The 26,081-nt window shown below is 44.1% G+C and overlaps 2 protein-coding genes across 2 annotated transcripts in view; both read left to right on the top strand.

Moving 5' to 3' along the window:
• LOC113017424 (HLA class II histocompatibility antigen, DR alpha chain-like) overlaps nt 1-26,081 on the top strand; it is a 122,878-nt gene that overhangs the window by 55,369 nt on the left and 41,428 nt on the right. The window lies entirely within an intron of this gene.
• LOC113017413 (H-2 class II histocompatibility antigen, E-S beta chain-like) overlaps nt 1-26,081 on the top strand; it is a 49,873-nt gene that overhangs the window by 17,143 nt on the left and 6,649 nt on the right. The gene's annotated exons all lie outside the window — the stretch shown is intronic.

Below are 26,081 nucleotides of genomic sequence, written 5' to 3'. Positions count from 1 at the left end.
TGTCGCCCGCCATAATTTGCAGATGATAATGGTTTTAGCCACTGCGATGCTTTCGACCAAAACAGGCGCAGCTTGATGACATCATCAACATGCGCTATCGCGATAGAGCGGTATAGTCAAAATCTCTATCGTTGGCCAAATTTATATCGTTTCTATCGTATATCGTTTATATCGCCCACCCCTACTTCAAAGGATAGTTGCAGATTTCTGTGAGAATCTGCAGATTATACAGTACAAATAAAATGTTCACATTTCTCCAACAGTTTCACTGACATCTACACTGGATGGACAGGAAGCGTTCGTCTTCTCGGCGTCTGTCTTGTGTCAGTGACGTAAAAGACATGCGACATGACCGTTCAAACAACAGTCGCTTTCTGAAACATCAGATATGTATCGGATTCAGAACCACATACGAAAGTGACCCAGGTCGGATTTGAAAATATCGGATTTGTGCTGTTCACACTGTCATTGTCACACACACAGACCGAAATCACAAGAGTTGGTTGTTTATTTTTCCGCAGTCACCAAGTGCAATATCTAAAAGTGCGGGGATGGGTCCAGGGGGTTCCAAGGTGCACGAGGGGCAGTTTTTAGGAAAACACTCCAACACAAAAACTCCTCCTCCCGGCTCTCACCACGCCGACTCACCCATCTCACAACTAAGCAAGGGAAGGAAGTCCTCAGGCAGGCGGGTAGAATCTGACACAGAGACAAGAGAGTGACATGAGAATAGTTCACGAATCTTACTCGAAGAGGCTAGAGAATCAGCGGAACACTAACAAGAGTTACACAATAATCCAGCGATGAGGTAAGTACCGAGCTAGAGTGAGCGCTGATCACAGGAGATTGTTTGCAGGTGCGGGAGCCAGGGGCGGGAGTCCACAGAGAACTCCGCCCCAGTGGTGCGCTGAGCACGAGAGGGAAGAGAGAAGGGACAATAGAGGCAAAAACACTTGTAGCGAGACTGGGCTAGCCGGGAAGGCACAGGGCCATTTCTTCATTTAATTTCTGTATTTTATGTATATAAGGTTAGATTAGTTATTTACAGTTGGTTTACACAGCGTTGTGTATGTATGTGTAATGTGTATATATAGACACGTGTGTGTGTGTGTGTGTGTGTGTGTGTGTGTGTGTGTGTGTGTGTGTGTGTGTGTGTGTGTGTGTGTGTGTGTGTGTGTGTGTGTGTGTGTGTGTGATTTATATTGCTGTGCTTGAGAGCCACCATCTACCGGAACCAAATTCCTTGTATGTGTCTGCACATATACTTGGCCAATAAACACGATTCTGATTCTGATGACAGTCATACCATGATTGGATATGGGTCATTTCAAGCTTTTCCACCACATTACCAGAAATAAAGAATGTCTGTTTTACTTCGCATCACCTCAGTAAAACCATGTGAAAATTAAAACAAATCATCCTCGGTTGACTTAAATACCTTTGTTCCCCCTTTTGTTAAAACAGAGAAAAACAAACCACAGAAAAACACTGCAAAAGGAAAAGGTTGTCTTATATGCATATAGTGTATAAACTCAAAACACACATTTTACTTCAAAAAATTAAGATTTGCAAATGTAAACAAATCAGCTTGTTGGAGATATTCATCTTGTTGACCCCAATTCTTAGATTCCTGAAGTAGGTCGGACAATAATACACTTCACAACAGGTACCAGTTCACACAATTAGTTTATTTGTATACAGCCTCTTGAGAGGAGTATGTGCACAGCGCGGGGGCCCCTGCAGATCCGAGGGCGTCCTTTTGTTACCATGGTTTTATACTTTCACCCTGCCCAACTTGCACATCCTCTTTCAAGTGTTACATTACATAGATGCTGAACTTGATACACACTAACTTCAGCAAAACATCCTTATCTGTCCTTGCATAGCAACCCTTCCCCACTCCTGTTTGTTTCATACAAACATGTCTGTATTATTGTTAAAGTCCTAAATTATGACCTTTGATGTATCCATTTGTTTGTTGTTTTTTTTTACAAAACAGGAACATTTGTTTGATTTTGTAGAGATAGAAATTTAACCTGGATCATCTAACTGTTAAGGTAAAATGCTTTATCCTCAAATCACAAATGAAAATAGTTACAGGGTATCCACTGTACTGATTGCATTTCTAATGTAGCAGCATATAGAGTCATCATCACTGATTTATACTAGAATCAATTTCTTTTTTTCATCCAACTTAACTCTGTTATTTACAAATAGTGTCAGTTTTTATTTTTTATTTCATTTTTATTGTATTTTTTAGGAAACAGCAATGAGACATGTAAGGTGCCACACTCTGGGTGAACATACAAAAATGCACTGTACTGTACACAAACCTGATGAGTTTGTATCTACGTGGACCAATTGGGGGGACCTTTATTACACCTTTATTACACTCTTCCTGTAGTATGCCCAAAGACGCCCTCCTGTGGTGGATTTTTGTGTGATATGTATAACTATGTAACTATATACACTATATCTATGTGCACTGAACATATATATTTTAACTTTCATGTAGAGTCTTAAGCACAAGACATTTTGCTTCACCGAGGTTTATTAAGGTTTTACAGTAACAGGGCAGTTAATGCTGCTGAGAGTTCGCCTGAATAACTCACTCTCCAGCTCTGGTAACTAACCTGCCCTAATAACCACTCAACGTCTTTCATGCAGCACAACCAAAACAGTAACATTGTAACAGAGATCCTGAACACATACGATATAATCACACACACACCCACGCGCACATACTTTGAACTACACTGAAGTGTTTTAAGAACCTATGCAGTTATAAGATTATATATAGAGATTGACAGACCACGTGACTTTTGTGCATTGCATGCGGGGTACTCGTGGCAAAACAATCAAAGCAATGCATCAAATGCAAGCATTTGCAGCACCGCAAAACATTCCTTCTCCGGTTCCAATACCTTCTTGTTTTTTCTTTGCCCCCCAAAAAAGGTATGTACAAAACGAAGGAGAACAATGCCGGGCCGTACGAAGACAGACTTGATGAAAACACAAGACGTTAGCGTGCTGCCCAACTTTCACCACGCTCATATTTATAATCATACGGTTCTTGGAGTGAGTGCATACACTCATGAAGTTTAGTAACTTCAGGTCACTGCAACAAGCCCAGGTACAGTTTACCGACGGATGGGTGCAGGACCTTGAAATGCACCGTGTAGAACGAAAGACCATCGTACATATCATAAGTTTACCAGTCTCACAAATCGTCGTCATAAATACACATTCGTGGGGGAGGGGAGAGAGCAGCGACATGTGAAGACGTGTTTTTGCGAGCTCTGCTTAGATTGACCATTTGCGTAATTTTCCCGCTCCCCTTCTAGTACATCCCGGCGCGAACCCGTCTCACAAGTGCCTAATCTTTCGAATCAGTTGTATTTTGTAGTCTAAAGCTGTTCAACATGCCTAAATCGCTCAAGCAGAAGCCGGGGCCTGATGCCTCGGACTTGCCTGGTGCGGATCCGGCCGCGGGGGTGGGGGCCGGGCCGGATCTCGACACAATCATGGCTGCCATAAAGCAAACGGAGCAGAATGTGCTAGCCAAGATCGACTCGTCTGTGATGGCAGCTGCAGGTGAACTACACAAGAAAATAGACGACTTGGCGGGTGATTTAAGGTCAGAGGTCCTGAGTGTGCGCGCAGAGTTTGCGAAGGCTATCGAAGACATGCAGAAAGAAAACGCCACGCTCTCGACCCGCACTGATGATCTTGAGGAGGAAGCTAATGGCCAGGCTAACCGTGTTGTAGCACTGGAAGCTAAAGTTGATGCGCTATCTGCCCAAGTCGTCCGGTTGGCAGACAAGGCCGATGATTTGGAGTCCCGGCAACGTCGTGATAACTGCAGACTAATTGGAGTGGAAGAGGGATTCGGAAATATTCGACCGGAGAAAGCCGTGGCTGAATTGTTGAAGGAAGCGCTCGCCCTCGACTATACGCCGACGCTCGATCGGGCGCATAGGAGCCTGCAGCCGAGGCCAAAGGATGGAGATGCCCCAAGACCGATAATCGTCAAGTTCCACTATTTTCAGGAGAAAGTGGATGTTCTTCGAAAGGCCATGGGGGCAGGTCCCATTACCCGTAATGGGAAGCGTTTCTACATCTACCCTGATTACTCGGCCACCGTTAGAAAGAAGAGATCGGCCTTTACCGAGGTGAGAAGATTGCTTCGCCGGTGTACGGGAGTGAAATATGGTCTCCTGTATCCAGCTACATTGAAAATCACGACCCCGGCTGGCGAACAGATGTCTTTCGAAGACCCGATCACGGCAAGGCACTACGTCGAGACCAATCTGCGCCCACGGGAGACGGAGGGAGAGTGACAGTTAATTCACGGACCACAACAAGTATCACACGCTGCGTGCTACCATTGAGGTAGTCTGCACAGGCTGTGCATTGACTGGTGAACGTCGCCACGCTACGGTTGGATGCCCTTTATGATTGGACAAGGTATAACTATAAGATGTTGAGGATTTCTGTGGATGTCATGTGGCCTGGGGAATATTTTATTTCAGAATATCTTCGGTATCCTCATTGGTCTTAGTTCCAGCCCGACACCATAACCCCAACAGTGCTTTTATTTTGCTTTTTGATGTATTCTGATTAATTAATCCCCTTTTTCTTATCACCAGTGTCATTATTTTTATTGGGTTTTACCCCTTTCTTGTGGGATTATTTTCCAACCGTGAGTGTTCAGAGCCGTACCGGCCTGTAAGTGGATGGGTGCCGACATGCATGCGGCAATAATGATGCTGAGTCAAGGGTCCTATTATACTTTGTTCTGTCTTTGCTGAGTTCATGTAAGAGTTTAAGCTAGTGTAAACGTGTTATATGCCTAGGAGAGAGAGGAGTGTTTTCAGGGCAGTCTCAGGTTTGTGGAAGACCAGCCCAGGGGTCCAGGATGGTGAGAGGTTTATCTATGTTTATCTGTTTGTTTTTGTTAGTTTTGCTTTGGGTTTATCTGTGGTTTATGTTGTGGCTCAAACAGGCACTGAAACACTGAGATATAACCAACGTGCAGGATCAGTCTATTATCGATTGTGGCACTATGACTCTGGATAATGTGAATAATCAACAGAAATCGATCTCATTCATTAGCTGGAACGTCAAAGGGCTGAATAATTTGGTTAAAAGAAGCAAGGTATTTAGTCATTTGAAATTGCTCAAACCTGACGTGATGTTTCTACAGGAGACACACTTAAATACTAACTCCCAAAAAAGATTAGGTTGTAAGTGGATTGGACAAATATATCATTCACGTTTTAACTACAAAGCCAGGGGAACAGCAATCTTAATTAGGAAGGGGGTTCCATTTGAACACTCTGAAGTGATATCAGATCCTAATGGCAGATATGTTGTTGTAGTGGGCAAGCTGTTTAACACACCACTAATACTGGCTAATATTTATGGACCTAACTGGGACAACGCACAGTTCTTTCTTAATTTTTTTTCGACTCTCCCAGACCTTGTCTCCTATAAACTAATTCTAGGTGGAGACTTTAATTGTGTCCTTTCTCCCCAGCTGGACCGATCAAGCGTAAGGTCGAGCAACACCCTCTCGTCAGCAGCAGTGGCTATTAATTCCCTACTTCGTTCTTACGGCTTATCAGACCCTTGGCGTGCAACAAACCCATCTACGAAGCAATTTTCCTTTTTTTCCCCTGTACATCATAGTTACTCCAGGATTGATTACTTCATTGTCGATAACCAGCTACTTCCCTTAATTTCCAGCACCAAATACCACAGTATAGTGTTGTCAGATCATAGCCCTGTGCAGATGGGTCTGGTTTTTCCAGGTAATGTAGCGCCCCAACGAACGTGGCGGCTAGACCCCCTATTACTTTTATGTGAACGCTTTAAAACGTTTCTCAGCAATCAGATTGACTTCTTTCTAGAAATTAATGACACTCAGGATGTGTCGAGGGGAGTCTTGTGGGAGTCTATGAAAGCCTATATTAGGGGCCAAGTTATTTCTTATGTGGCACACAGAGACAAGGAGCGCTCTAAACAACTTAAGGAACTGGCTGACAAGATTGCGGATATGGATAGGCGTTACGCTCTTTCACCTACGCCAGATCTTTTTAAGGAGAAATTACTGTTGCAAACTGAATTTGACACGCTTATGACATGGAGAGCCGAAAGAAATATTTTTAAATCCAGGCAGGTATATTATGAGCATGGAGATAAAGCGGGGAGGCTCCTTGCACTTCAGCTCAAACAGCGGTCAGCTGAGCGCGTGATTTCGGGAATTGAAATAGGTGCTGATTCGATATCTCACGACCCCCGAGTCATTAATGACCAGTTCAAATATTTCTACTCTACCCTATATCAATCAGAGGTGGGCAGTAATTCATCCGAGATCTACTCGTTTCTTGACTCGCTGGATCTTCCCAAGCTCTCTCCGGACGCTCAGTCGCCTTTGGAACAGCCGTTGTCGATTGAAGAGATAACGAACGCTATTAAATTATCTCAGACTGGAAGGTCGCCAGGTCCGGACGGTTTCCCCATGGAGTTTTACAAGGAATTCTCTTCGAAGCTCACACCTATTTTAGAATCAGTTTATGCTGAATCTTTTGCTACTGGCAATCTGCCGCAGACGCTTACCCAGGCCACGATCTCAGTCTTACTAAAGAAAGATAAAGATCCTGTACAGTGTAGCTCATACAGGCCAATAAGTCTTTTGTGCTGTGACTATAAGATTTTAACCAAAACTCTTGCACTACGGTTGGACCCTATTATTTCCACCATTATTAATGAGGACCAAACGGGCTTCATTCCCGGACGGCAGTCATTTTTTAATGTGAGACGACTGTTTAATGTGGTATTCTCCCCCCATTCGACAATACAACCGGAAGTTATTCTGAGCCTTGACGCTGAAAAGGCGTTTGATAGAATCGAATGGTCCTACCTTTTCACAGTTCTGGAGAAATTCGGCATGGGACCTACTTTTTGTAGATGGATTAAAGTCCTATATTCAACGCCTATGGCTGCAGTCAGGACGAATGGTCTGATTTCGGAATATTTTTCGCTCTACAGGGGGACGAGGCAGGGCTGTTGCCTGTCACCCTTCCTGTTTGACATTGCGATCGAACCGCTGGCAATTGCTATCAGATCTGATGAGAGGATTAAAGGTATATCCAGGGGTGAGGTAACTCATAAAACTCTGCTTTATGCTGATGATCTCCTTTTGCAGATATCAGACCCAATTGGGAGTATGCCCCACCTTTTCCGCTGGCTGCGGGAGTTCAGCAACATATCGGGGTATAAGGTTAATTTATCAAAATCTTTACTGTTTCCATTGAACAATCTGGCAAAACAGACCACTTATGACGATTTGCCTTTTAAAATTGAAAATGACAAATTCACATATTTGGGACTGGAAATAGCTAGCTCGATTAAGACTATTTTCCAGTATAACTACAGGTCTATTCTGGACAGTACTAAATCTGATCTGGGTAGGTGGTCAAAACTTCCACTTTCGCTGGCAGGACGGATAAATGTGGTGAAGATGACTGTAATGCCCAGGTTTCTTTATCTATTCCAAATGATCCCCATCTTTCTCCCCAAATCCTATTTTGCCCAGCTGGATCGCTTTGTCTCTTTGTTCATATGGAACAAAAAACCTGCACGCATAAGGAGAGCAAGCCTGGAGAGAGCTAAAGCTGATGGTGGTTTGGGCTTACCTAATTTCTTATTCTATTATTGGGCTGCTAACATTGTCAAGCTGACATATTGGATAACCATGTTTGCGGATGGGGAGGGTCCAGTCTGGGCAGATATGGAACTGAGAGCTACACTCCCAATCTCTCCGATTTCGATCTTAACTGCCCCTCTCCCACTGAATGTCAAAGCATCTGGGCTGAACTCCAATTTGGTGGTTCAAAATTCAATTAAGATCTGGGGTCAATTCAGGAAACATTTTAACTTGACAAATACTTGTAGCTTTTCTCCGATAATGTTCAACCATCTTTTTACACCATCTCAAATAGATCATTCATTTGCAGTCTGGCACAGAAACGGTCTGGTTTTCTTTCAAGATCTCTTCACTGAGGATGGCTTTGTCTCATTTAAATATTTGTGTGAAGACCATAACTTACCAAAGTCTCACTACTTCAGATACCTTCAGGCTCGGAGTTTTGCTTCTAAATTTCTCCCAGGGTACCCGTCTCTGCCCTCTAAGGACCTACTGTATCTAGTTCTTAATGTGAGTCAGCCCACTAAAAGAGCAGTATCGAAGATTTATGCATTGATTCCTGAAAGCTGCCCTCATACATGGGACAAACCTAAGGCGGCGTGGGAAGGGGAGGTTGGAGAACTCATGTCAGAAGACATCTGGAAGAAAGCCATACAGCGTATACATACGTCTTCTCTCTGTATTAGACATGGCCTGATTCAATTTAAGGTCGTCCACAGGCTCCACTATTCTAATGACAGACTGTCTAAACTGTACCCTGATGTTGCACCGAATTGTCCTAGATGTGATTACTCTCCTGTTTCTTTGGGGCACATGTTTTGGTCATGTCCCTCCCTGTATGGTTTCTGGACATCAATTTTTCAATCACTGTCAGCTATATCGGGTGAAACACTGCGGCCTGACTCTTTGATAGCTATCTTCGGTGTACCTCGGGAAGAGCTGAGACTCTCTCCCCTCCACAAAAACGCAATAGCCTTTGCCTCGTTGCATGCCCGCCGTCTGATACTGCTGAGCTGGAAGGCGTCGAACCCTCCTTCCTACGTCCATTGGATTAGAGAGGTGATGTTGGGATTAGCTCTGGAAAAAATTAGGTATACCGTGCGCGGCTTGGAGAGTAAATATGACAAAACCTGGTCACGGTTCATAACTCATGTCAAGAGTCTGTCTTTTGCCTGATTTATTGTTCTTTACTTGTTGGTAATTTATGCTCTTGCTCTCTTCTCGGACTGCTGTCCATAGTCTCCTCAATGCCCGTACTTTGACTGTTGGGATTTCTTTATTCCCTTTTTCTTCTTTGTTTCTTCTCTCATGTGCCGGGGTCCGGCTGTTGGTGCTATAATGACTGTCACAGATTGGTTTGAGTGTTTCTCCCCCTTTTTTTTTTTTTTTTTTTTTTTTTGTGTTGTGTGTATTGTGCTTCCTGGTTGTGGGGATGCCACCTGGATGGGGGTGGGGGGTAGGGTTCGCAACTTTTGTAAGAAATTCTGGACTGTTTTGTTGGAAAACTATAAATAAAGTTGTAAAAAAAATAAATAAATAAATACACATTCGTTAACCGTTTATTAATAGGACCTTTGAGCTCAACGGTAATTAATTAGTAGTGGAAATAATTTCTGGTAGCATTACAGAAATGTAGCAGTGACAATAATATTGTATGCTGTAATCGTACTGGGCAATTAGTGATACAAAACAACTGTTTTATCCTGTGAATAAAAGTATATGTTTTTGTCAATGTACCATGGTAATAACAGAAGCGAAACGCAATATTGTGTCAGGACAATTCACTATTTATGCACAATAAATAAAGGAGCGACAATTTCTGTTCAGCGCCAGACTTGCTTGTAACCTATATCACCAATTATGTTAAGAAAAATGACGTATTAACTACTACAAAACTCTGACCTTTGTGGAAATGCTTGGAGCAGACTAACCTGTGAGCTGGAGTGTTCTGAGACGTTATATTTGGTCTTTGAATGGCTGCAATCCAGGCCATCCGTCGCCTCTTTGTTACTTCGGAAACATGGCTCGAACAATTTCTCTTCAACGACGTAATCCGATAACAACAATCTCTTTACCCGTCGGCTTCCCGTGGCTGTCATGCGACCGGCTATTGCAGTTAATAATACAACAGCTTCTTGCCATTTTTTATGTTTCTTTTTATCGCTGTGTAACTGATTTCAATTGAAAGCCTGCGTGCGCTAGTACCTCTTGCCACACGTTCCCAGATTCCTTTGCGGTTTTACCCCTGAATGACGTCACATTTTCAATCTCTATTGACCTTACGCACCTGAGTGAATCTGAAAGAGGGGTGGTGCAAAAGATGCTCCGTGAAGAATGTTCTTCCTTTTCCAAATCAGATGATGATATTGGTAGTATCGACAAGTTGAAACTGAAGATGTCATTGAAGGATATGGATCCTGTAGCACGCACTTACCTGTCAGTACCACAGCAGCTATACAAAGAGATGAAAGAGTATCTGCACAACCTTATTGCACAAGGATGGGTCAGGAAATCCAACTCATCTTATGAGTTGTCTGTGTTACACCTTTTCAGGGTGTAACACGTGGGCCAGGGGCGGGGCCCATAATGAGCACCACCCAGGTGGATGAGGGAGAGGGAGAGAGAGAAAGAGAGAAACAAAACATGTTGCCCAACACGGAGTCAGCCAGCTAACACGGGGACCATGACAGTGTATTTTGAATCAATATATAGTCTTTGAATTCCACTGTAAATAAACTCATTCACTGTTACTCAGCATCTGCACTTGGATCCACACTGCTATCATCTCCCAACGATCTGGCTTGCAGATCATGGAACTGAGGGTCCAACATGTGGGACGTTGTTGGAGACCAGGATCTCCTGGTTCTGTGACCCTTGGTTTAACCCCATGGTCCCAGCTCCAGGCTGTACTGGAGAACAACTCCATGTATAAGAGCATCACTGCATACAGTAGTTACTGACCTCCACCACAGTGGATGCTGAGCTGTGACTGTGAGCTTCTGTGCGCATGCGCCAACCAGCGTGCAGCCTGTTACAGTCGCTCCTGCTTTTCTCTTAGTTTAGCTCTTTTTTCTTACGTATTCTTTTTTTTTTCTGACTTGTATTTTCCTCCGTTTTCTATCTCTTACTCTATCATGTGGATTGAGAGAGTTTTTGTTCTTCTGGTGGCCGTGGAACTGTTACTTTTATCAAGGAACGGGACCGCGGCACATCTCCTACACGCACGGACTGTTTACTCCAGAGATCAGCTGATCGCCCTGATGCCGGCCGGCTCGCTGGCCAGGCCCGCAGAAGTGCCCGCAGAAGTACCAGCTGAAATTTGGAGGAAAACACATCGGGGATGCAGAGGTCAAGGACAGAAGAGAAGAAAAAAGGTGACGGTGAGACAGCGGAGGCTCGAAGCGAGGAGGAGGTTTAAACCGTGTCTGCCGTCTATCGTGATGGGAAATGTGCGATCGTTGGCAATTAAAATCGACGAGCTCTCAGCACTGGTACGGAGTCAGAGGGAATACCGAGAGTGTAGCCTGATGTGTTTCACCGAATCATGGCTGCACCAGGTCATTCCCGATGAGAATGCTTCCGTGGAAGTGACGGAGCAGGTGAGAGAAGTGACGGAGCAGGTGAGTAAGTGACGGAAGTGACGGACAAGGTAAGCGACTCATGTTGTAACTGACGTCAGACGCCGGAGATTTTGGCGGAAAATTAAAGCAAATGGTAGTTTAGATTTGAACAAATTCATTTAAGCTTCAGCATTACCAAATACACTTATCAATTGTCTTATAACTAACACTATTTGTCTAAATAATCTCCAACACCCTGGAGAACAACGAGGAGAGTTTAGAGACTCTCCAAGATTACATCGACCAGTGCTTTCAGGATCTCGTGATGAAGAAGACCCCGTGTGCAGCTTCCCCGGCCAAAGCTGAGACGCCGTCGTCGAAAAGACAACGCCCGGCAGATTCCCCCGGCTCAACATCGCCAGCCGGCAAAGATATTGCCGACATATTGGAGTCAATCGACAAGCGATTGTCCAGTTTCGACGCAAGGCTGTCCTTGGTGGAGATTCTTCACCGAGAATTTAAATGCTTGCGAGAATCCCTGGAGTACAGCCAGCAGCAGGTGGAAACGCTTGCTGCTGAAAATGCCACGCTAAGGGAGTCGGTGAAATGTCTCACAGATAATGTTACCCAGCTCAATAGAGAAAATAAAAAAATAAAAGAAACAGTTATCGATCTACAAGCTCGTAGCATGCGTGATAATCTGGTATTTTCTGGTATTCCAGAAGCCGCTGGAGAGGACGCGGAGACCACGGTAAAAAGCTTCATCAAAACCCACCTGAAGCTGCCGGAGGACACTGTGAAGAACATCGTCTTCGATCGGGTACATCGCCTCGGCCCCATTCGGGCTACGGCCGGGAGACCACGTCCTATCGTGGCCAAATTCGGCCACTTCAAACAAAAGCAACATGTGAAAAGCCGCGGCAGGGAATTAAAAGGAACGGACTTCAGCGTGAACGACCAGTTCCCCAAAGAGATCTTGGAACGACGCAGGGTCCTCTTCCCAATCCGACGCGGCTTCATCCAGAAGGGCTCCCGCGCTGTCATCGCTGTGGACCGGCTGTACGTGGACGGACAGCTCCACCGCGACCCCAACATCACTCCGTGGCTGTATTAACCTCACACCAGATAAGAATCAGCTACACCATTTCCCTATCCACTCACACTAACTTGCATTAACATCTGTTTAACTTACCAGTATCAAATCGCATCTTAAAGTGTGATTTCATAGCAGAATTAACACCGTCACTCTCCGTCAGTGATTTAATTGGAATGTTTACGTTTTGTTTCTGTTTTTTTTTTCTTCTCGGTTTTTTTTTTTTTTTTCCTCCTCTCTTTTCCCCCTCTTGGTTTTATGCTGCTCACCCCTGTCCTTGGTTTCTTTCTTTATTCCTTTCACTGCCTCGATCACCTGCTTCGACACTCATCCACAAACATCCTTTATTTCGACACATACGCACCATGCGCTCAACGGCAGCACATTTACATCAGTCAGACAGCGCACACAGTCATATAAGATACACACACACTTAAGCCAAGCCTACTCATATTAGTAACTATGCATACACAAAGTCAGACTCAGGGAGCATCTCGCCACACATTTTTTCTCTCTCTCCTTCTCTTTATTTATGAACAAGTGACGTACTCTCTCCACCTGGCTAAGCGACGCACACAGCATACATCCCTAGTTATACACAAACATCTATGGGTACACTGAGGTTCATTACATGGAATATAAATGGAGCTGGCTCCAGAGAAAAGAGGTTAAAAATATTTAACCAACTCAAAAAACTACAGGCGGATGTTGTCCTATTACAAGAGACCCACAGACCTCTTAGAGGTTCGAATGAACTTAAAACACCTGAGTTTCCTAATGTGTTCTCAGCTTGTTATAATTCTAGACAAAGGGGAGCAGCAATTTTAATACATAAAAATATTAATTTCACAGTACTCGATACAGTTATAGATCCAGAGGGCAGATTCTTAATCATTAAACTATCTATACGTGATAAAAAGCTATGTATTGCAAGTGTATATGGTCCAAATGTTGATGATCCCTCATTCTTTCACGGTTTTTTCAGTGCACTCTCTGAACACTTAGATGGCACACTTGTTCTTGGAGGTGACCTCAACCTTGGACTAAATGAAGACATGGATAGGCTCAATACAGCGGGAACTCAGCGTAATTGGCAGTCCACAAATATAATCAAACAGTATATGAGCGACTTTGGTCTTTGCGATGCACGGCGCTCCCTTCACCCCACCAGTAAGGAATATACTTTTTTCTCACATGTCCATCACTCCTACTCTCGTCTGGATTATTTTTTGGTCAGCAGCTCACTGCTGAACGACATTTCAGACACTGAGATTCACCCTATAGCTGTCAGCGATCATGGTCCTGTATCTTTAACACTAATGCACAAGAATAATACTACGCCAAGTAAAAACTGGAGATTTAATATATCACTACTTAAAGATGAAGACTTTATTAAATATTTTAAAAAAGAGTGGACTTCATATTTGGACTATAATGACACTCCCGAAACATCAGCTTCTGTTCTATGGGAAGCAGGGAAAGCTGTGATGAGAGGTAAAATAATTTCTTTCTCATCACATAAAAAGAAAAAAGAAAACAAAAATATTCAGGAATTAGAAAAAAACATCAAATCACTAGAAGAAGCCTACGCGTCCCACCAAGATCAGGAAACATTGAACAAAATACGCAAAACAAAACTAGAATTAAATGAGATAATTGATAAAAAAACAAAATTCTTAGTACAAAGACTACGCCTACAAAATTATGAACATGGTAATAAATCCGGTCAATTTCTAGCAAACCAGCTAAAAATAAATAAAGAAAAAACAACTATATGTGCTGTTCAAGATTCATCTGGGAACACATTATATGATCCGATACAAATAAACAACATTTTCAGGGATTTCTATAAAACGTTGTATTCACCACAAATAAACCCATCTAAAAAAGAAATTGATCAGTTTTTGGACAACATAACTCTTCCAAAATTATTGGACACTCAAGCAATGGCACTGGATTCACCACTGACACCAGGTGAACTCCAGGAAGCCCTGATAAGTATGCACAATAATAAGGCTCCAGGTCCAGATGGCTTTCCTGCAGAATTCTACAAAGAATTCTGGTCGATTCTAGCACCAGTTTTCTACAGAACGTTGTTGGAAATTAAAGAAAAGGGCAGACTTCCATCAAATATGAATTCTGCAAACATTAATCTCCTGCTAAAACCAGGCAAAGACCCTGTATATCCCTCAAGCTATCGTCCAATATCCCTTATAAATGTAGACCTTAAAATAATCTGCAAAGCTCTCTCAAAGAGACTGGAGAAAATAACCCCCCTCTTAATTCATCCTGACCAAACTGGTTTCATAAAAGGTAGGCACTCATCAACAAATACACGTAGATTACTTAATTTGATAGACTACTCATACAGTAAAAACCTAGAAACTACAATATTCTCTTTAGACGCAGAAAAAGCATTTGACAGAGTTAACTGGAAATTTCTATTTGCAACTTTACACAAATTTGGTTTTGGATCCTCTTTCATAAACTGGTTAAAAATATTATATAATTCCCCAACAGCTTGTGTTAGAACAAATGACCAGACATCCTCCAGCTTCTGTCTCTTGAGGGGCACCAGGCAGGGATGCCCACTCTCCCCTTCACTATTTGCAATTTTTATTGAACCACTAGCAGCAGCAATTAGACAGAATTCAGTAATTAAGGGCATAAAATGCAAGAACGTGGAACATAAAATCAGCCTTTATGCGGATGATGTGTTACTCTTTCTCCAAAATTCACAAACCAATATCTCTGGGGTGATTGAATTGATAAACTCTTTTGCAAGAATATCAGATTACTCAATTAACTGGTCAAAATCTACAGTCCTACCGATTAATTGCTCCTTCCATAATTCCTCTTCTACACCACTGCAATCGGGAAATATAAAATATTTAGGTATTAATGTTTCTCCCAAGCTTGCAGATCTAACTAAATTAAACCATATCCCACTTTTAAAGAAGGTAGAAGATGATCTGGCTAGATGGAAATGTCTACCCATATCACTCATGGGAAGGGTTGCCGCTATAAAAATGATGGTCTTACCAAAAATAAATTATTTATTCTCAATGATCCCAACTAAACCGCCACAAGATTGGTTCAGATCTCTAGATTCATGTATGTCCAAATTCCTTTGGAAAAATAAACCCCCACGTATAAGCTTAAAAACACTACAAAAGACCAAGGATAAAGGAGGACTAGAACTGCCTAACTTTCAGCACTACTTCTTAGCCAACAGGCTTCAGTTTATCTCAGGATGGCTAAAACATACCCTCTTAGATGAACCTTGGCTAGATGTAGAACAAGCACGCTGCAATAATCTAGAGATCTCAGACCTACCATTTATCAGCTCAAACATCCAACGACATGAATGCTTTAAAAGCATCAACATCAGCTCTTCTCTGACAGCATGGTGGGAGTTTCTAAAATTGACGGCGTCTTCATTAATCCCATGCAAACGTACACCTATCTGGAACAACCCTGACATATTACAAAACAATAATATGATAAACTTTTCAGATTGGAGTGATAAAGGAATCAAATATTTAGAACATATACTAGAAGGAACAGAATTTATTTCATTTGACGGACTAGTTACACAATATGGGATCAACAAGAAAAGATTTTTAGAATATCAACAAATTAAATCCATAGTAAAAAAGAAATTTAACCTCAGTCAAGTTGAACTACAAACACCACCAAGTGTGGTTCAATTTCTTACTCTTAAACCCCCCAAATTACTATCCAAAATATACAGAATGCTTTCTAAAACAGATGAATCAATATCACTTCCTATTGCAAAATGGGAAGCGGATTTATCAGTTAACTTAGACCTAAACTTCTGGTCTCAGATTTGCTTAAAAACCTTTCATCTAATTAGAAATCCCAGTCTTCAATTAATTCAATACAAAATATTACATAGAGTACACTATACAGGTCATCGGATGTTCAAGATGGGCTTTACGTCTACCAACAACTGCTCACACTGCCAAACCAATTCACCGGACAATTATATCCACGCTCTTTGGTTCTGTCCACCAGTTCAGAAGTTTTGGCGCGAGATATGTGAAGACTTATCGAAGTGTCTGAAATGTAACATTCCAACTTCCCCCTTAGTGTGTTTGTTGGGCAGCTTAGATAATGTCACTTCAGAAAAGAATATCGCCCATATGGTTTTCACTGCCCTATGCATAGCCAAGAAAACAGTCCTCATGAACTGGAAAAATAAAAATAATCTTAATTCTAACCAATATAGAAATTATCTATTAGATTACATTAGTCTTGATACAGCCTCTGCCACCACATCAGATCAATTGCTCTGGGCTCCTTTGATCAGCTCCATCACCTAGTGGGGGTGGGGGGTCATAGTTTGGTCCCGCCTTCACTGTTGTGATTGGTGTGGGGGTAGGGACAGGCTTAGGGCGTCGGGGGGTTCCCCGGAGGCATCTTCCTTGGGGGGCTCAACCCGGGGTAGCGGTCATGTCCGGTTAGGGGCTCTGTTGGCTCTCTGGTGACTGTTTCCTCGCGGCTGCGTGCAGCGGGGCTAGGGGAGGGTCTGTGCTGACGGACGTGGGTTACTGACCTGGTAGCCTGGCTGGCCCTGGGTGGGTCCGGGATGGGCGTGAGGTTCTGGGGGCGCTCCGTCTCTGGGCTGGGACCCGGACCGGGCCTCGGGGGCTTGGGTCCTGGTTGGTGTGTTGCCGGGGTTGTGGGCGGGTGGGTGCATGGGGGCCCAGCCCTGGAGCAGGGTGCCGCCGGTGCGTCGAGCCACCTGGGGGGCTCTTCAACTGGTGGGGGAGATTGTCACATCTTGCAGGAGCTTTCCTCTCCTCAGGAGCTCCCTCTGCAGGAGGGGGAGATACAGGAGAGGTGGAGGAAGATCTCAGCCTGGGTGTTTATTGTCTTATGTAGTCTGGAAGATGAGTGGATGGTGGGGTGGGTGCAGTTTTCTCTGTGGTGGGGTTGGGTGGACTGTCCCGGGCTCTGTGGGGCCGGGCGGCGCTGCTGCACTGGGCCCGGTCTGGATGGGCCTGGGCCCCCTTTCCCTGGCGGGTCGCGGAGTATGGGGGTGCCTACTGGGGTCAGCGGGGGAGCTGGCCCCAGGGAGGGGTCACTTGCCCCTCCCTTCCTTCCCTCCCCATCTCCAGCTGCCTCCCTCTTCCCGCTCCACCACAACCACCCACACATGCAGGGCCTTGGAGTAGGGGTATGTCACCAGGGTGCAGAGGAGGCTACCCCCCCCTCTGTCCCCTTCTGGCTGCCTCTGCCTCAATTTTATCCCACAACTTAGACATTCACATTACTCACACTCTCATTACACATACATATAGGATCTTGGGGGTGGGCACGATACACGGAGTCCAAGTTACCATCAGGGTGTATACCTCACCCCTGGCATCGTTGCCCACCTCTCAATTTTAAATACACGTAGACATTGAGGGCTAGCAGGAGGGACCATGCGCTTACCTGCTGCTCTCTGGCAGGTAGCTCCATGCCCTCCTGGGTTTTAAATGCACCTTAGAACACACATGCATCAACATTACAATGAGCGGGTGGAGGGAGGTTTGGAGTCTTCTCTCACCCCCGTTCTCTGCGACCTGCTGGAGCAGGGGGGCTAGGAGGAGGAGTTGGCCGTCCGACTGCGGTCTGGAGTGTGGAGCCTTCCTGCTGCTGCGGAGTTGGGGCGGTCTGCCTCCCCCCACCGCAGGGAAAAGGGAAACACCACCTGGGTCTGAGTGCAGTTCCCCCCTCCAGGGGCGAGGGCACCTAGACCCGGTTTGTAGAGTACGCTTGGGGAGTGTGATCGTGTGTACAACTTCTCTTTATGTCTGTCTCCACGTTGGTTGAGTGTGGAGTAAGTGCATATGAGAGCATGAGGGTGGGAATGGATGTTTGTATCTGTGTGTGCCTGTATGTCTGTGTCTATATGTCAGGTTGGGTGTCAGGCGCCACCTCTCTGGGGACATCTCAGGCCCTCCAAGGTTTGGAGGCCTATCTCCCCCTACCACCACTTCCCCTGCCAGTGGCGGACCCCCTCAGACATCGGTGCGTTGGTGGTTCTTTGTGTCCGGGGATGGGCGTCCAGGTACACACCGGCTCACTCCTTGGCGGCCGCTTATCGGGGCCTGGAGCCTGGGGCTCGCTCGGGCCACTTCGGAGGTGGGGTGCCCCCGGCCTCTCGGCCTGGGGCTCGGTCACTCAGGCGCAGCTGGCTGCCGGCGGAGCTCACGGGCGCGTCACTGCAACTCCCCCTGGCTTCTGCTCCGCGGCTGCTGAGTGAGCCCTCATCTGGGACTCTCCTCAGCTCTTTCCGGGACAGTGGCGCAGCTGCCCCTCTGTTGGTCTTCCTTGGTCTCTTGTGTTCTGGGGGCCTCTGGATGTCTGGAGTTTTGATCTCCTCCACACCTGCTTCACGCCCTGGAGAACGGGGCTGTGGCCCCCCCACACCTTCTAGCAGATTATTACATGAAGGAACCTTTAAAAAAAAAAAAAACAAGCGCGTCCATGCTCACAGGTGTACACACGGGTGATCACACCCACAAACTACACCCTTTTTGGCTCCTACCTCAAAGCACACTGTGTTCTGTTGATCTTATGTGCTGCACAATAATGTTTAACATTTAGTATTTACTGTCATATTCCCATATATCATTGTGATGTTGTTTATTCTATTACTCTTGTTCTCTTCTGCTTGCTTTCTTTTTTCTTTCTCAGCAGGTGATCCAGGTGATTGATATATGAATTTTTTTTTCTCTGCCCGTTCTGTTGGTTTTTGTCTTTTGCCCTTCTCCCCCGTCCCTCTTCTCAGCTGTTTCTCTTTCCCTCTTTCTTTCTCCCCTTCTTTCCCCCAGTCAAGTCTGTCCCGTATTCAGCAAGTGAAAATAAAATAAACAATAAAAGGTGAATCAAATGGACCATTACGGCAAGGCTGGGATGGTCAGTTTGGTAAAGTAAATCCGTTGGGCATCTTTCTTTGCCTTTAGACAACAATTCTGATGGCAAAAGAGCCAAACGGGACAGGCCAAAAAAGAAAAAAAAAAAAAAAAAAAAAAAAAAAAACACCCCGTTCTTGATGATCCTGATGATCCTTTGAATTCAACCAAACACTCTCCAGTCTGAACGACAGTCTGAACGACACTCTGAAGACAGCGATATTAAAGCAAGCTTCAGAGGCAAAACCACTCCCTGGTCTGGTCTAACCCTTGGCATATAAATCCAGTAGAGTAGTTACATGACAAGCCTCAAGACATTAAACTCAAATGAAAATGGTTCTTAGTTGGTGGGAAATATTTTAAGGCGCCCTGCTTTCATCCCAACAAGCCCAGCTGAAGTCAGTCAAATTATGTGGTTTGCATTTATGCTGTAAATACAGAAGATCACGATCAAGTGTGGAAATGCTACTTTGAAAATGAAGCAGATAGATCCTAAATTGTATCTGCTGGACAGGTTTCTTGACCAGGTAAATCTCCAAAAGGAGATTTTTGGATAGGATATAATAACAATAATAATAAAATAGTAAGACAGCACCAGATGTTAAAACACCGAGTTTTAACATCTGACAGTTTTTGTCTTTGCTCGTAAGACCTTTAAGTAGAACTGGGCAGACCATTGTTGTCATACTTAAAGGCGCTTGCCATATGAGAATCAACAGTATGAACATGTCTTAAGGTTTCAACCAAGTCCTGAGGTACTTGAGACACAATAGTCCCTTTCAAGAGAGAAAAGCAATTCCACATGAAGTGGGAGTTACATGCACTTATTGGAATGTGAATTGAGTGCCACATTACGGGGATATGCAACCATTGTTGCCTCATTTTACTTAGGAAGTACACAGAAAAAAAATATCATTAGGTCTGGATAAATACAAGCAGCAGGTAGAGAGACACATAATCATGCCAGGTTTTGTCTTAAGGCATGTGTGGCTATTCTTTTTTTTTTTTTTGCAAGCAATGTCGCCATCTACAGGTGAGAAAAGTGTCTCTAAAATTAAAGTCTATGTTCTTCGCAAATGATTTATGTTGTCTGTGAACTTACCTACAATAGTAAACCTTTAATTCTTCACTTGAGCGCATGCAGTGAAAATGTGATTTTTAAACATGAACCAAAAACTGGAGTATAACTGCCAGTTTATTGTCAAGAAACACAAGGATCATTTTGCTAATTTCAATGCCATGTTTTTAAATGAACAAATATGGAAATGGAAGCTTATGAATAGAGAAGATTAGCTCTTGAGACGAAACAATAAATCTGCGCTATATGCTATGTAGAGTTCACATTTAATTCTGTAATATTGCAATGACACACAGCTATTAGATTTGGTTCATTATGATGACTGAATTTAATACCTCTTCCAAATCCAATCCAATCTAACCCATAGAATCCCTATGAAGAGATAAATATACACATATAGAAGGCAAAAGACTGCAAGGAAATCGGAAGTCTGTTAACTGGTTATTTCCAAGTGAGAAAAAGGCACTTATTAAAATTAATCACTTCATTGTTCACGCTCATGCCATAGTCCAGCTCGCTCTCTCGTTTTCACTCTCTACTCTCCAAATGTGCCTGGCCATGATTAAAACATGTCTGTTTCTCCATGACATTGCTTTGACATCACTTAATTGGTATAAGAGATAAAAAATAAATGAATTAAATAAATATACTACCAGGTAAGTGGCGTAACATTGCTCAAGGTGACAGCCTATTATTTCTCCCTTTTCTTTGCCTCAAAGAAGGCAAAGTGAGAAATGTGAGATTGCACTGAGAATGCAGCACCTCATGTGGCAGACGGAGATTTTTATTAAGAAAAAGAAAAAAAAAATCGGCAGAGAGTTTTCACATGTGAAATTCAAAATCTGTTCAAAGTTTGTGGCGTGCAGTTCAAAAAAAAGAAAAAAAAAAAAAGAAGAAAAAAAAAAAAAAAAAAAAAAAGAGAATGCTTCCGTGGAAGGCTTCCACACTGTTCGGGCGGACAGGGACAGCATCGCTAGCGGTAAGCGGAAAGGAGGTGGGCTTGCTGTTCTAGTTAACAACCGGTGGTGTAACCCTGCCAACATAACAATCAAAGAAAGGATTTGTTGCCCGGACACTGAACTGTGTGCTGTTGGACTCAGGCCGTATTATTTACCCAGGGAATTCTCTCACGTCATCTTGGTGGCTGTTTATGTTCCCCCCTCTGCTAACCCCACAGCTGCATGTGACACTATCCACTCTGCCATAGCTCGGCTACAGACTCAGCACCCGAGTGCCTTTATTGTGATCTCGGGTGACTTCAACCATGTATCACTGGACAATACACTACCAACATTCAAACAATATGTGGACTGTCCCACCAGGGGAGAGAAAACTTTAGACTTACTGTATGCTAACGTCAAGGATGCATACAGCTCCTCCTCCCTCCCCCCACTTGGTAGGTCAGATCATAACCTGATTCACCTCACCCCCCGCTATGTGCCAATTGTGAGGAGGGAACCTGTGACCACCAGGACTGTCAGGAGGTGGTCAGAGGAGGCAATAGCGGAACTACAGGGCTGTTTCGAGGTGACCGACTGGGAAACACTCTGTGAGCCTCACGCCGAGGACATCAATGGGCTTACTGAGTGTATCACAGACTACATAACTTTCTGCACCGACTCCATTGTTCCAGCTCAGACTGTTCATTGTTACCCAAATAACAAGCCGTGGGTGACTAAGGACATCAAAGCCCTCCTCAACAACAAGAAGAGGGCTTTCAGAGGGGGCAACAAAGAGGAGGTGAGGAAGATCCAGGTGTTACTAAAGGACAAGATCAGAGAGGCTAAGGACAATTACAGGAGGAAGCTGGAGTGGAAACTCCAGCAGAACAGCATGAGAGAGGTGTGGAGGGGCATGAAGACCATCACTGGATTCAGCCAACCAACAGCAGGGGAGCTGAGGGAGGTGAGAATAGAGCCAATGAGTTGAATCTGTTTTTCAATAGATTCGACACCACAGTGTCTGCTCCCACCCCCACAACCTCACCTGCAGTCAGCCTGGAATCCAGAGCCACACCACTGTGCCAGCCTCTCTCTTCACATGTTGCCTCCTGTGAGATTCCTGACACCCCTCCCCCACCCATCACCTTCACTCAATACCAGGTTGAGATGCAAATGAGGAGACTTCACTCAGGCAAGTCTGCTGGACCAGACGGAGTGAGTCCCCTCGTCCTCAAGGCCTGTGCCCCCCAGCTGTGTGGAGTCTTTCATAAACTGTTTATGCTGAGTCTGAGTCTGCAGAGGGTCCCGGTGATGTGGAAGACATCATGCCTCGTCCCTGTACCAAAGACGCCTCGTCCCAGTGGCCCCCAGGATTACAGGCCCGTGGCACTGACCTCCCACATCATGAAGACCCTGGAAAGGCTCATCCTGGACCAGCTGCGACCCATAGTAAGACCACACCTGGATCCCCTTCAGTTCGCTTATCAGCCTCGTCTCGGAACTGAGGACGCCATCATCTACCTGCTCAATCGTGTCTACACCCATCTGGACCAGCCGGCGAGCACTGTGAGGGTCATGTTCTTTTACTTTTCCAGTGCTTTCAACACCATCAGGCCGACCCTCCTGGGTGATAAGTTAGCAGCGATGCAGGTGGATGCTTCTCTGGTGTCCTGGATTGTTGATTACCTGACAGGAAGACCACAATATGTACGTCTCCCACAGTGTGTGTCTGACAAGGTGATTAGCAACACAGGGGCACCACAGGGGACTGTCCTCTCCCCCTTCCTCTTCACCCTCTACACCACAGACTTCAGCCACTGCACAGAGACCTGCCATCTTCAGAAGTTTTCTGATGACTCTGCGGTGGTTGGATGCATCAGCAGGGATGATGAGACAGAGTACCGGGCTGTGGTCGACTCCTTTGTCACGTGGTGTGAGCAGAATCATCTGCAGCTCAACGTGGCAAAGACCAAGGAACTGATCGTGGACTTCAGGAAGACCAGGAAACACTTGACCCCTGTTTCAATCCAGGGGGTCAGTGTTGACATTGTGGAGGACTATAAATACCTTGGAGTTCACATTGACAATAAACTGGACTGGGCTAAAAACACCACAGCACTTTACAGGAAGGGCCAGAGTCGTCTCTATTTTTTGAGGCGACTGAGGTCCTTCAACATCTGCCAGAAAATGCTGAGGATTTTCTATGAGTCTGTTGTGGCCAGTGCGATCCTCTATGCTGTTGCATGCTGGGGGAGCAGGCTGAGGGTCGCAGATGCCAACAGACTTAATAAACTGATCCGTAAGGCCAGCAATGTTGTGGGGATGGAGCTGGACTCCCTCAAGGTGGTGTCGGAGAGGCGGATGCTGTCCAAGATAAAGACAATGTTGGATAACACCTCCCACCCACTCCATGACATGTTGGTCAGTCACAGGAGCTCGTTCAGTGAGAGACTGAGATTACCGAAAAGCACCACTGAACGACACAGGAAATCATTCCTGCCTGTGGCCATCTCCCTGTACAACGCATCCACTTAACACACTGTTTGCTGCTACAACTACACATGTTTCTTTTCCAGCTATTTATTTATAAGTGACTTATGTATGTATGTATGTATATATATGTATATATTGTACTATTCTTAGTTAGCGTATTGTCTGTCTTGTCTTAATGTTGGTTTAAAATGGAGCACTGTAACAAAAAATAATTTCCCCCAGGGATCAATAAAGTATTCTGATTCTGATTCTGATTCTCCCTCTGACATGACTGGTTTCTGTGGGTGATCTGAGCCTGAGTTTACTGGGCCAATCAGAATGCTCTATCATTCCCATACATTTACCATCATCAAAATCAGGTAAAAATGAATGAATGTTTAAATAACTTTTAGAAATATAAATAAATAATTGTGCTGAACAAACATTCTGTAGAACATACAAGTTTTAATGCACAGCATAATGTGTGCAGGGCTCATGCACCTACAGGGTCAAATTCAAGCACTTTCAAGGTCAATTTTCCAGCTTTCCCAGCACCATATGAAAACTAAAGAAGACCAGTACCTCACCTCAGTAAGACCATGTGAAAATAAAACAAAACAGTGTGAGTTTAGTGTGTAGTTGCTCACGATAAACACATGAATGACAGCCAGGGAAATACAGTACAACAAAAACATGTCCAGTCTTTGTGCACATGTGGATCAGTCCCTCTTATTACCATTATTTCCCCCTACGGTGTTGCCAAACGCACCAAGTTAATGGAAAAGCTGCAGCAACACACAAAGACATTTAGCTTTTACACTTTGCGACTCATTTTATTTCGCCGATAAGAAAACGTTTAGTTTGACATTTGTTGTAAATGAAATACAGTTTCAAGCAGTTTTAAGCACCACATCTGAAATCCAAGCACTTTTCAAACCTTGAAAAGACAAAATAAAAACCAAGCATTTTCAACGATTTCAAGGACCTGTATGAACCGTGTATGATGTGTGAATTATTTATAACACTATCAGAGTCTCAAATATTCTCAAATATGAGAAGAGCTTTTTCTTTTAGCCAAGCTGACCCTAAGGCTACACATCTGAAATGTAAGCACCCTACACACATACATATATCAATACGGTCATTTACTAACAGTCATTGTACAGTTAAAAATTATACTCAAGTCAAAAAACACATCCAATGATGATTTCTTACAGTTAATATTATTAGGAGTGAAACAGCTTTAGGTTGTTCATGGTGAACGGTAAGGATTCAGAGATATGATGCACAGTTAATTGTAATAAAATGTGGATTTTTTTTTCATCGCTGTTTGGTTTTTAATATAAACTCCTCACGTTTTGCAGAAAAAAAATAAAAACTGTGAGTGATGGAGGGAAATGGAGATCATTTTTGGATTCAGCACCCTGAAAAGCATCAAATTTACAAAAAAAAAAATCCCATGCAGCTGAATTTTGTTTTTGCAGACCTTTGTAATTTAAATAAAATATAAATATGTTAAATAATCCCCAAAAGGTTGATTCTGTTCATCTGGACGTGATGTTTTCAGAGGGAGAAACTTTTCCTCAGTCATGTGACTTCTTCAGTCACCCTGCACTGATACTTAATGACATGATGTTAATTTACACTCTGGTTTAGAGAGGATCGTTACCATGTACAGAGGAGACACGGTCAGTGGTGGTCGTCTTTCAGCCTTTCTTACCTTGGCCATGTCTCTGAGTATTGCACACCTTGTGCTTTTGGGCACTCCAGTGATGTTGCAGCTCTGAAATATGGCCAAACTGGTGGCAAGTGGCATCTTGGCAGCTGCACGCTTGACTTTTCTCAGTTCATGGGCAGTTATTTTGCGCCTTGGTTTTTCCACACGCTTCTTGCGACCCTGTTGACTATTTTGAATGAAACGCTCGATTGTTCGATGATCACGCTTCAGAAGCTTTGCAATTTTGAGACTGCTGCATCCCTCTGCAAGATATCTCACTATTTTTGACTTTTCTGAGCCTATCAAGTCCTTCTTTTGACCCATTTTGCCAAAGGAAAGGACGTTGCCTAATAATTATGCACACCTGATATAGGGTGTTGATGTCATTAGACCACACCCCTTCTCATTACAGAGATGCACATCACCTAATATGCTTAATTGGTAGTAGGCTTTCGAGCCTATACAGCTTGGAGTAAGACAACATGCATGAAGAGGATGATGTGGACAAAATACTCATTTGCCTAATAATTCTGCACTCCCTGTAGCTTTTGGGTGGAATCATTGTCACTCTTTGAAACTA

This window comes from Astatotilapia calliptera, chromosome 3 (assembly GCF_964374335.1).
Source record: "Astatotilapia calliptera chromosome 3, fAstCal68.1, whole genome shotgun sequence".
NCBI lineage: Eukaryota > Metazoa > Chordata > Actinopteri > Cichliformes > Cichlidae > Astatotilapia > Astatotilapia calliptera.
This window is presented reverse-complemented; position numbering and strand designations above follow the sequence as displayed.